Source organism: Balaenoptera borealis (assembly GCF_965194805.1).
Source record: "Balaenoptera borealis genome assembly, chromosome: 1".
Classification (NCBI taxonomy): Eukaryota; Metazoa; Chordata; class Mammalia; order Artiodactyla; family Balaenopteridae; genus Balaenoptera; species Balaenoptera borealis.
The window spans coordinates 119,477,193-119,489,933 of NC_138860.1; the positions used below are offsets into that span (position 1 = coordinate 119,477,193).

Here is a 12,741-nt window from a genome sequence, read left to right on the forward strand (position 1 = left end):
AAGGACAGTGAAGATTCCGACTCCTGATCCTAATTGGCTGTTATTTACTGCTGAACACACAGCACTGTACAAGGCCTCTGTGTCTTCCTTGGGTTAATTAGAATAAGTGATGAACACAGGGGCACAGCTGGCTTGTTTGGATGATTGAATGTGAAGGAAGAGGGTAGTTTCGCGGGGGAGAAATATTTCCTGTGTTTTCATTGAGGATTAGCCTGTTGATGAGGAAATTCAGAGAGCAAAGGCCAGATAGCTTTTGGTTAACATTTTGCATAATTCAGACGGAATAATCCTACAATTCCTGGTAACTAAATTTGAATCTTTGGCAAACTTTGGAACTAGATGGGGAGTTATCAGATCTGCCTGCAGGCTAAAACTAGCAATCCATTACTGGGTCAATGATTTTTGCATTCTAGTCGGATTGTTTTAGGTTTTTTGCAAACAGCAGAGACCTAAGGACAGTAAGAAAAATGAGGAAAATTGCCAGGATATACATACTCAAATTGAAACCACAAAATCATTAGGAACATGGAGTCGCTCTTTTCTCTCAAGCTCACCCTTGTCTCTATGGATCTGCTTCATTCTGTTCTGTTTTCTCATAACTTCATTTACCTGTGGTTCAGTTTACCTCATATTCCTTTAATTTAGCTGCCATGTCAATCTGACTCAGCAGTTTCTCGATTTTAAATTCCCAAATGGGGAGTCTCATGGGCTCATACTAATTTTTTGAGCCAGTCAACCAAGTCATAGGTGGTTGGCTAGCCTATGGATAGACTGGGTTTATGTCAGGTGCCTAATATTGGTTCACTCAGCTGTGCTTCAGGGTCATAGGCCAGAGTAGGTTTGAACAAAGCAGCAGAGTCTCTGGACGGGGCAGAGTCTTGCATATAAATAGACAGGCAATGGTTGGTGTCTCATGTATAGGTAGTTTCCTCCTGTTAAAAAGAGGTGAATCTGAACGCTGAATTGTTGGGGGAAAAAATGCTCTGGTGAGACCACCATCTTGGTCTTTTCTCTCTTTGAGTTTTGAAATTCAGTGACCTTCTTTTCTCTCCTGTTGAATGGTGTCCCCTGTACTACATCCCTTCAGTGAGAACACTTCTCTCCTGCCCCCACATAAAAATTGACATAATATAAAAAGCTACAGGAGAAGGGATTCTGAGAAGAAAATGGGCAAATGGGAAGAGAGGAGAAGAATGGGGGGAAAACTGGCTGGAAATGAGATCCTCAGTTTCCACCTAGAAATGTGATACATTCCACGATGCTAAGCCATAAATTAGATGATAAGGGGTGGTGATGGGAGGTTTGAGGAAGAGGAAGAGGGAAGGAGGTGGGGTTAAAACAAGGGGCAAAAGAGCCTGAAGGAGAGGATTTGGGATATTGGGCCTCAGAAGGTGGGAATTCCACCTTGATGTCTTTGAAGTGATATTGCCAAAGGATAGGACAAAAGGTGAACTTGAAATGGAGATGAACAACAGAGTCAGGCTGGCTTTCAGCTTTCCCTCTTCGCGAAAGCACTCCAGTAGACAAGTTCATGAGCAATCTCTGGGGCAGTACAGCTCAGCAGGAGTATCTCAACTTCTAACCAGCTCCAATTAGAGATGCTCCAGAAAACAAACATGGGCATGTTGCAGATATTTTTACTGGGCTGTTATATTTTGGTTTGTCATTCTAGCAAATGGTCAGAGTTGCAGATGACGTTTAACTGTTGGGATAAATTTGTCTGGCTTTAAAACATAACATGACATTTTCATGGAACACATAACCTTTAGGAAAACGAGAAGGACCTCTTTATTTTTTCGTGTATCTTTATTTGGTTCTAACATTAACCATCCCTTCTGATCTGATGTCCTATAGTCTGGCCTGCAAAAGCCACCTATGTCAATCTTCCTAGATATTTGGTCTTGGGCACAGTGCTTACATTGCATAAATCACTAATCTTTTACCCTTCTTTATTGTGAATTAAAGAAGGGCCTGCCTGTTGAACTCCTGAATTTACCCTACTAACCCTAGCTCAGATGCCCCTCCTCCTTGAAGCGTTCCTAGAGTTATGTGTCCCCTGTGCGGTCAGCACAAACTACTCTGTATTGCAGTTACTTATTTGCATGATGATCTCTCTCACTAATCTGTGAACTCCTTTCCTGCATCCTCTGTGGCTTTTTCACTTCTGAGCCTTCAGTACTGAGCACAGTGAGTGGCGCACTGTAGGTGCTCAATGAATGTTAGTTGAATTGAATTGACAGTGCTTAATATGGTTTAGCATTCACAATGTTCTCAGGGCCCACTCTTCTAGGGGGCAGTTTTGGTGAAGTGGGAAGAGCATGGGAGTTGGAGTCAGGACACCTCTGTTCAAGCCTTTGCCTTGTTCTTTTTGAATGTATGGATTTGGTCACAGTCTCCCTGAGCTTTAGTTTCCTCCTATGTAAAATAGAAATAAGGATTCTTGCTGCTCAAGGCTTTTGTGAAGATGAAATGAAAAAAGTCTGTGTAATGTTAAAGTGCTATATATAAGCTGGATTTCATCAAAATCATCCTTTTGGAAATTCAGAAAGTAATCCTTCTTAGTGCTTGCTCCAAGACAGATCTTTCTTCTGCGGCTCTGTAGCAAACATGTCATAGAGTTGAAAGCTGTGCTGTTGTGAGAATAATAAATAGGAAACATGTAGTATAGTGCCTAGCATACAGTAGTCACTCAAAGAATGAGAGCTGCCATTACTGTTATTTCTACTACTATTATTAGGATAATGTAACATTTCCTCAGCTGGCTCAGAGGAAAGCAGTTGGGTGATCAGAGAAAGGTAGTGGATCTCCAGTCTTCACATGGTTCTGTAACCCTCCATCCTTCACAGACAACTGATTTCTTGGCTCCGTTCTCCATACCCTAATCTTCACTTGTGTGCTGGGAGGATGACTTTGAGCTCAGAGAAGAGGAGCTATAAAAATCCAGGTGAGTGTTGCTGTCCTCTTGAGCATGTACTTAATTCTCTTATTATCTGTGTCTGTCAGACAGTGGAGCCTCTGTTGAGGATGGTGAGGCTATAAAAATATCTGCATTTATCTGCAAGGCTGATACAGTACTTTATTTGGAAGTTAAGGTGGAGATAGAAACCTTTCAAGTTGATGCCATTGAGCCTTGTTAATTTGTGAAAGGATTTTGTACTTGCCCTCTTTCTTTTTTTTTAACCATTCTTAATTTTCCAATCCTGCTTTTCGTTGGCTTCAAATGTGCTCACAAGAGTTCTGCCAGCTTTAGTTGGAAGGAATATATTTCCGAGCTTAGTTGGACATCAGTTGATTTTGGGCCCTGCCCAGACTTTTGACAGAGAAGGTAGTGTTAAGGGGGTTGATGGTGTCTAGACAGTAAAATCAGAAACTGTGTGATTTATGTTGTATTATAGACATTCACTTCCCGGATTAGAAAAAGGAAACTGGTTTTTATCTAAGGAAGTTACATTAAAAACCAAAGCCCTTGGGTATTTCTGACCTATGAAAAGTTACAGCTTGCCTAGTTTTACATAACATTCTCCAACCCCTTCAAAGACAAGAATTATTGAGAGTGTTACTGTGTAGAGCCAGAGATGAGAATAGACTTCCAAGTTTCAGGAGGCAATTCATAGAACTATATAGTGATCTTCCCAGCTACTCACCTCTGGTTAGACCCCTATAAGCTCACAACACAGTTTGGTTATTGCACACCAGTTTCAGAGGGATAATGGAAAGTTGGAGAGGAGAGTGGCTAATAGCAAAAAAGGATGGAGTTGTTTGGGACTATAAAGAAGATTGAAGATCTGACTCAGGGATCCAAAAAATTGGACTTTGCCTTAAAGAAAAAGCATGCTCTTGATTAGGAAAAAGTATAATAAAAAATTTTTAAATTCCTCAATCATACCACAGTATTTTGTGTTTCTTTTTAGGTTGCTTAATGCTTGTAAACATCAGATATTCATTACTGTGGAAAATACTGGAAAGACAGAGTCTTAATAAGCTAGGCAAATTTGTGTGGAATTAAAGGTTTTTAAAGCCTATGATAGCTTTTGTTTTGCTTTGACTTGGATAATCATCCAGAGCTTCAACTAAAACTCTTAATTCCTTTCAGAAAAGTATAAATTCCTCTACGGAGAGACTATGAGACATCATATCAAAGGCTGCTCTCTGAACTGTTTTAGAACACATGCATTTAAAGTGCTGTTGTCTTATTAGTTTATGAATTAAACTGCTTTTCTATCATTCTTTTAAAAGTTTTTAATCGCTCTTAAAATAGGAAAATTAGTCATCAAACTTCATTCATTACCAAGGAATTGTTTTATGTCCTTATCAGAGCCTAGGTTACTCTACTAGATTTAATTTCAATTTAATAGTTTTCTTCAGATTGTACCTGAGTCCTAACAGGGCACTCAACAAGTGTTAGCTGAACTGTATGTTGAGCTGTTTCTAAACCTTACACGGAAAGCACTTACTTAGTGTATAGTAGCTACATAATTAAAATTATTTTAAAGAGCAGTTTCAGAAATAGTCATTATTTGATATTAATATCAGATATTAGAAAATAGAGAAGAGTTTAATGTATCAATATAATGTATTGATTGCTAAATACTCATGATATGTATGATATGCAGAACTCTTTTGTAGCAGCTGGGGATAGTGATAAAAGCCTTTTCCACAGCATTGTAGCCCTTTAGCAGGAAGACGTAGAGATCAGAACTCCATCAGACACCTGGGGAGCTGAAGACACTTGTTCAACATGTCACTCGAGTTCGTGATGTCTAGATTGTTGATTTCCTAGGGTGATAGTCTCCATCCTTCTGTAGTTGCCACAGGTTTAGCACAATGCTGGGAATGTAAGGGATATACTGGGAGATTCTTGATTAATTGGCGAATTGTCTATATAGAAGGAGGCTTTGGAAACTAGCATAAGCTGAAACATTAGTACTTCACCAATGCTAATTATGGTAGAATGCAACGATGGGAAAACTGCAGAAATAACAATAATAATGGTCACCATTAATTAATGATAATAATAGTCACCATTAAATTAGCACTTATTATTAAGCACTTAATTCTTCTAACAGCTCTATGAATTTCATATTATTATCACAGTCTTCCAGATGGGCAAACTGAAGTTCAGAGAAGCTAAGTAACTTGACTAAGATCACAAGCTTAGTAAATACTAGAGTTTTTAAGATTCAGATTTAGTCTGTCTTGAGTCAAAAAACCATCCTCATTTTTTATTGAAATATAGTTGACATACAGTATCATGTTAGTTTTGGGTATACTACATAATGATTTGATGGTTGCATACATTATGAATTGATCACAACAATAAGTCTAGTAACCATCTGTCCCCACACAGAGTTATTACAATATTATTGACCATGTTCCTTGTGCTGTATATTACATCCCTGTGGCTTATTTTATAACTAGAGGTTTGTACCTCTTAATCCCCTTCACCTATATCACCCCCACCACACACACCTCTCCCCTCTGGCAACCACCCATTTGTTCTCTGTATCTTTGAATTAGTATTCATTTTGTTTTATTTGTTTTGTTTTTATATTCCACATATAAACGAGATCATATGGTATTTGTCTTTCTTTGACTTATTCCACTTAACATAATACCTTCTAGATCCATCCATGTCACATATAGCAAGATTTCTTTTTTTATATGGCTGAGTAATATTCTATTATGACTATACATACACACATACACACACACACACATATGTATATCATATCCTCTTTATCCATTCATCTATCAGTGGATATTTAGGTTGCTTCTATATCTTGGCTATTATAAATAATGCTGCAGTGAATATTGGTGTGCATATATCTTTTTGTTTTCTTCAGATAAATACCCAGAAGTGAAATTGCTGGATCATGTGGCAGTTCTATTTTTAATTTTTTGAGAAAAATCTGTACTGTTTTCCATAGTGGCTGCACCAATTAACAATCCCACTAACAGTGCTCAAGAGTTCCCTCTTCTCCACATTCTCACCAACACTTGTTATTTTTTGTCTTTTTGATGATAGCCATTCTGACAGGCGTGAGTTGGTATCTCATTGTGGTTTTGATTTGCATTTCCCTGATGATTAGCGATGTTGAGCATCTTTTCATGTGCCTGTTGGCCATCTCTATTTCTTCTCTGGAAAAATGTCTATTCAGTTCCTCTTTCCATTTTTAAATCAGGTTGTTTGGTGTTTTGATGTTGAGTTGTGTATGGGTTCTTCGTATATTTTGGATATTAACCCCTTATCGAATATATCATTTGCAGTTATCTTCTCCCATTCAGTAGGCTGTCTTCATTTTGTTGATAGTCTCCTTCACTGTGTAAAAGCTTTTTAGTTTGCTGTAGTTCCATTTGTTTATTTTTTATTTTGTTTCCCTTGCCAGGGGAGACAGATCCAGAAAAATATTGTTAAAACTGATATCAAAGAGCATACTGCCTATGTTTTCTTCTAGAATTTTGATGGTTTCAGGTCCTACATTTAAATCTTTAATCCATTTTGAGTTTATTTTTGTATACAGAATGAGGAAGTAGTCCAGTTTGATTCTTTTGCATATAGCTGTCTATTTTTCTCAACACCCACCACTTATTGTTTATTTAGTAGCATGTTGTTTACACTCCACACGTTTGTGGGTTTTGAAGTTTTTTTCTTGTAGTTGATTTCTAGTCTCATACTGTTGTGGCTAGAAAAGATGCTTGATATGATTTCAGTCTTCTTAAATTTACTGAGACTTGTTTTGTGGCCTAGCATGTGATCTGTCCTGGAGAATGGTACATGTGCACTTGAAAAGAATGTGTATTCTGCTGATTTTGGATGGAATATTATATGTATTTTATATTTATCTATTAATTCCATCTGGCTAACATATTACTTAAGGTCAGTGTTTCCTTATTGATTTTCTGTCTGGATGATCTGTCCATTGATGTGAGTGGGGTGTTAAAGTCCCCTACTATTACTGTATTACTGCAGATTTCTCCCTTTATGTTTGTTAATAGTTGCTTTATGTATTTAGGTGCTTCTATGTTAGGTGCATATATCTTTACGATTGGTGTATCTTCTTATTGGATTGATTCCTTTATCATTATGTAATGTCCTTCTTTGTTTCTTGTTACAGTCTTTGTTTTAAAGTCTATTTTGTCTGATGTAAGTATTGCTAACCCAGCTTTCTTTTTGTTTTCATCTGCATGGAATACCTTTTTCTCTCCCCTTACTTTAAGCTTGTGTGTGTTTTTCTATCTGAAATGGGTCTCTCATAGGCAGCATATATTTGGGTCTTGTTTTTGTGTCTATTCAGCCACTCTATGTCTTTTGATTGGAGCATTTATTTTGTTTACATTTATAGTAATTATTGATAGGTATGTACTTATTTGCATTTTGTTAACTGTTTTCTGGTTGTTTTTGAAGTTCTTTTTTGTTCCTTCCTTCCCTTGTGATTTGATGACTATATTTAGTGTTATGTCTGGATTCCTTTCTCTTCTTTGTGTGTATTTATACAGGTTTTTGGTCATTTGGTTTGTGGTTACCGTGAGGTTCATATATAACAACATATATATTATTATTTTCAGTTGATGATCTTTTAAGTTTGAACACATTATAACAACCTGACATTTTAACTCCCTGCACCTGTTTAATATTTTGATGTCATATTTTACATCTTTTTGTTTTGCGTATCCCATAACTACTTATTGTGGATACTTTCCTACTAGCTTGATAAGTGGTTGATCTACTACATTTATTGTATTTTTGCCCTTTCCAGTGAGATTTTTTTCCTTTTGTAATTTTCATATTTCTCATTGTGTCCTTTCCTTTTCCACTTAGAGAAGTCCCTTTAACATTTCTTATAAAACTGGTTTAGTGGTGCTGAACTCTTTTAGCTTTTGCTTGTCTATAAAACTCTATCCCTCCTTCAAATCTGAATGATAGCCTTGTTGGGTAGAGTATTCTTGTTTGTAGGTTTTTTTCATTTCATCACTTTAAATATATCATGCCACTTCCTTCTGGCCCACAAAGTTTCTGCTGAAAAGTCAGCTTATTGTCTTATGGGAGTTCCCTTATATGTAACTTGTTGCTTTTCTCTTGCTGCTTTTTCTCTCTTTATATTTCTGCCGTTTTACGAAAAGACAACCTACAGAATGGGAGAAAATATTTGCAAATGATGTGACAGACAAGGGCTTAATCTCCAAAATATATAAACAGCCCATACAACTCAAGAGCAAAAAAACAAACAACCCAATCGAAAAATGGTCAGAAGACCTTAATAGACATTTCTCCAAAGAAGACATACAGATGGCCAAGAGGCACATGAGAAGATGCTCAACACCACTAATTATAAGAGAAATGAAAATCAGAATTGCAATGAGGTATCACCTCACACCAGTTAGAAGGGGCATCATCGGAAAGTCTACAAACAACAAATGCTGGAGAGGGTGTGGAGAAAAGGGAACCCTCTTGCACTGTTGGTGGGAATGTAAATTGATACAGCCACTATGGAGAACAGTATGGAAGTTCCTTAAAAAACTAAAAATAGAATTACCATATGACCAGCAATCCCACTACTGGGCATATACCCAGAGAAAACCATAATTCAAAAAGACACATGCACCCCAGTGTTCATTGCAGCACTATTTACAATACCCAGGTCATGGAAGCAACCTAAATGCCCATCGACAGACGAATGGATAAAGGAGATGTGGTACATATATACAGTGGAATATTACTCAGCCGTAAAAAGGAACACAGTTGGGTCATTTGTAGAGACATGGATGGACCTAGAGACTGTCATACAGAGTGAAGTAAGTCAGAAAGAGAAAAACAAATATCATATATTAACATATATGTGGAATCTAGAAAAATGGCACAGATGAACTGGTTTGCAAGGCAGAAATAGAGATACAGATGTAGAGTACAAATGTATGGACACCTAGTGGGGAAAGCTGAGGGGAGCAGGGTGAGATGAATTGGGAGATTGGGGTTGACATATATACACTAATATGTATAAAATAGATAACTAATAAGAACCTGCTGTATAAAAATAAATAAATTAAATTAAATTAAATTAAAAAAAAGAAGACATACAGATGGCCAGTAGGTCATGAAAAGATGCTCAACATCACTAATCATAGAGAAATGCAAATCAGAACTACAGTGAGGTACCACCTCACACTGGTCAGAATGGCCATCATTAAAAAGTCTACAAATAACAAATGCTGGAGAGAGTGTGGAGAAAAGGGAACCCTCCTACACTGTTGGGGGGAATGTAAGTTGGTACAGCCACTATAGAAAACAGTATGGAGGTTCCTCAGAAAACTAAAAATAGAATTACCGTATGATCCAGTAATCCCACTCCTGGGAATATACCCAGGCAAAACTATAATTCAAAAAGGTACATGCACCTCTATGTTCATAGCTGCACTGTTCACAATAGCCAAAAGATGGAAACAACCTAAATGTCCATCAACAGATGAATGGATAAAGAAGATATGGTACGTATATACAATGGAACACTACTCAGCCATAAAAAAGAACAAAATAATGCCATTTGTAGCAACATGGCTACAGCTAGAGATTATCATACTAAGTGAAGTAAGTCAGAAAGAAAGAGAAAGACAAATACCATATGATATCACTTATATGTGGAATCTAAAATATGGCACAAATGAACCTATCTACAAAACAGAAACAGACTCATAGAAAACTGACTTGTGGGTGCCAAGAGGAGAGGGGGAGAGAGAGGCATGGACTGGGAGTTTGGGGTTGGTAGATGAAAACTATTACATTTAGAATGGATAAGCAACAAGGTCCTACTGTATAGCACAGGGAACTATACTCAGTATCCTGTGATAAGCCATAATGGAAAAGAATATAAAAAAGAAAAAAAAAAAGGTCATAAAGAACCTAGGGGCAAGATGGGAATAAAGACACAGACCTACTAGAGAATGGACTTGAGGATATGGGGAGGGGGAAGGGTACAATGTGACAAAGTGAGAGAGTGGCATGGACATATATACACTACCAAACGTAAAATAAATAGCTAGTGGGAAGCAGCCACATAGCACAGGGAGATCAGCTCGGTGCTTTGTGACCACCTAGAGGGGTGGGATAGGGAGGGTGGGAGGGAGGGAGACGCAAGAGGGAAGAGATATGGGAACATATATATATGTATAACTGATTCACTTTGTTATAAAGCAGAAACTAACACACCATTGTAAAGCAATTATACTCCAATAAAGATGTTAAAAAAAAAAGAATGTATATATGTGTATAACTGAGTCACTTTGCTGTACATCAGAGATTAGCACAACATTATGAATCAACTCTACTTCAATAAAAAAAATATAAACAATATATCTGCCTTTTTAATTACAATGTGTCTTAGTGTGGTCCTCTTTGGGTTGATCCTGTTTGGGGCTCTGATTCTTGGCCTTGGATATCTATTTCCTTCCCTAGGTTAGGGAATTTTTCAGATATTATTTCTTCAAATAAGTTCTCTGCCCCTTTCTCTCCTCCTTCAGGGACCCTTATAATACAAATGTTAATACACTTGATGTTGTCCCAGAGGTCTTTAAAACTGTCCTTATCTTTTAAAATTCCTTTTTCTTTTTCTGTTCAGCTTGGTTGATTTCCACTACTTTTGTCTTTCAGATCGCTGATCCTTTTTCTGTATCATCTGATCTACTATTGATTCCTTCTAATGTATTTTTTATTTCAGTTACTGTATTCTTCAGCTCTGTTTGGTTCTTTATATTTTCTAATTCTTTATTGAAATTCTCACTGTGTTCATCCATTCTTCTCTCAAGTTTGTTGAGCATCTTTATGATCATTACCTTGAACTCTTTATCAGTTAGCTCGCTGTCTCCACTTTGTTTAGTTCTTTTTCTGAGGTTTTTGTCTTGTTCCGTCATTTGGAATGTATTTTTCTGTCTCCTCATTTTTGTTCAATTCTCTTTGTTTATGTATTAGATAGGTCAGTTGGGTTTTCCAGTCTTGGAGAAGTCGCCTTATGTGGGAGACAAACTGTGGGTCCCAGCAGCACACTCCCCTCTGATCGCCAGAGCTATATGCTCTAGGAGTGCCCCCTATATGGGCTGTGTGCAGCCCCCTGTTGTGGCAGGGCAGGCTACCATGGGTGCACTAGTAGGTAGGGCTGGCCCTGGCTGGGTTGGCTCTGAAGCCATGCCTTGTGTGCTGGTGGCAGACCCATTGCAGGACAATGCAGCCTTCTTGTGTGTTTGGCTCTGCGGCCCAGGAGGGTGTGGGGCTGCTGTCAGCCTGCTGGTGGGTGGGGGCATAGTCCCTGCATGCCTGTCTGCATGGCCCAGGAAGGCTTGGGCCTGGGTGCTCACATGACTGTTGGCAAGGCCCCGGGGGGCAAAACGCATCCTCTTAATTATCATCCTGTCATAGAATTTTTTTTTAAATTATTTATTTATTTATCTATGGCTGTGTTGGGTCTTCGTTTCTGTGCGAGGGCTTTCTCTAGTTGTGGCGAGCGGGGGCCACTCTTCATCGTGGTGCGCGGGCCTCTCACTATCACGGCCTCTCTTGTTGCGGAGCACAGGCTCCAGACGTGCAGGCTCAGTAGTTGTGGCTCACGGGCCCAGTTGCTCCACGGCATGTGGGATCTTCCCAGACCAGGGCTCGAACCCGTGTCCCCTGCATCGGCAGGCAGATTCTCAACCACTGCACCACCAGGGAAGCCCTGTCATAGAATTTTTATTCGCTTTCACCACTAGCTTCTCATAAGAAGTTTTCTTTTGACCTACCCTCGGCTGCTAAACAGAACTTTCTGAGTATCCACATATCATATCCCGAAAGCTAAGGGCCCTTTGAAAATAAATCTTCCCCATTATCATCTTGATTTTTGTTCTGGTTATTTAATGCTGCCTAACAAATTATGCCAAAACTTAGTAGCTTAAAGCAATGACAGAATTTAATTTGCTCATGAATTTGCAATTTGGTCAGGACTTAGTAGGGATAGCTCACCTCCGCTTTGCTTGCTGTCAGCTGGGGTGGCTCAAACAGGAATAGAATAATTATTTACATTTCTGGCAAGTGATGCTGGAAAGACTCAAACAACTGGGGGCTGGTATAGCTGAGGCTTCACAGGCCTCTCTCTCCCTCTCTATGTGGATTTGCCTGTGGTCTCTCCAGTATGGTGGCATCAGGGTTGTTGGGCTTCCTATATGTCAGCTCAGGGCACCCAAGAGACAGAGGCACAGAGAAAAAGGGAGAGAGGGTAAAGGAGGGAGAGAGAGAGAGAGAGAGAGAGAGAGAGCAAGCACACACACATGTGCCAGGTGGAAGCTGTATTGCCTTTTCTAACCTAGTCTCGGAAATCTTGCATCATCACAGTTTTTTTTCATTAGGAGCAATCCACTAAGGCAGACACATATTCAAAGGAAGGGGAGTTAATTTTTTACCATTTGTTGGAAGAATGTCAAAGAATATGTGAACTTGTTTAAAAACTCCATGGTACCATGCATCTTGCTTGAGTAGCTCCTCTGCTGTCTCAACTTTAGGCAATAGGGCTGGCCCTGGAAAGAAGTATGAGCTGTCAACAACATCCATCACTCCCCAGTTGTGGCCCTCGCCTCTTCTAGGGCCTCTCTTCCCACTGGTAATGGTCCTGTGTGGCTGTGGAGCTTCTCTGCTCTCCCAAACTCAGAACTTTCCAGCTCTCCTGCTCCACACCTCTCCTTACCTCCACCATAATACTCATCTAGATGATTAATTCTCTGGAC

General features: G+C 38.9%; 1 protein-coding gene across 7 annotated transcripts in view; it reads left to right on the forward strand.

Moving 5' to 3' along the window:
- Window positions 1–12,741, forward strand: part of DDAH1 (dimethylarginine dimethylaminohydrolase 1) — a 248,109-nt gene that overhangs the window by 123,562 nt on the left and 111,806 nt on the right. The window contains exon 3 of one of the 7 annotated variants that reach the window (XM_082339396.1): window positions 2,847–2,944. The exons of the other annotated variants lie outside the window; for them this stretch is intronic. The gene's annotated coding sequence lies outside the window, so the exon portion shown is untranslated. The remainder of the gene's footprint in view (window positions 1–2,846; window positions 2,945–12,741) is intronic. 7 annotated transcript variants of the gene reach the window in all.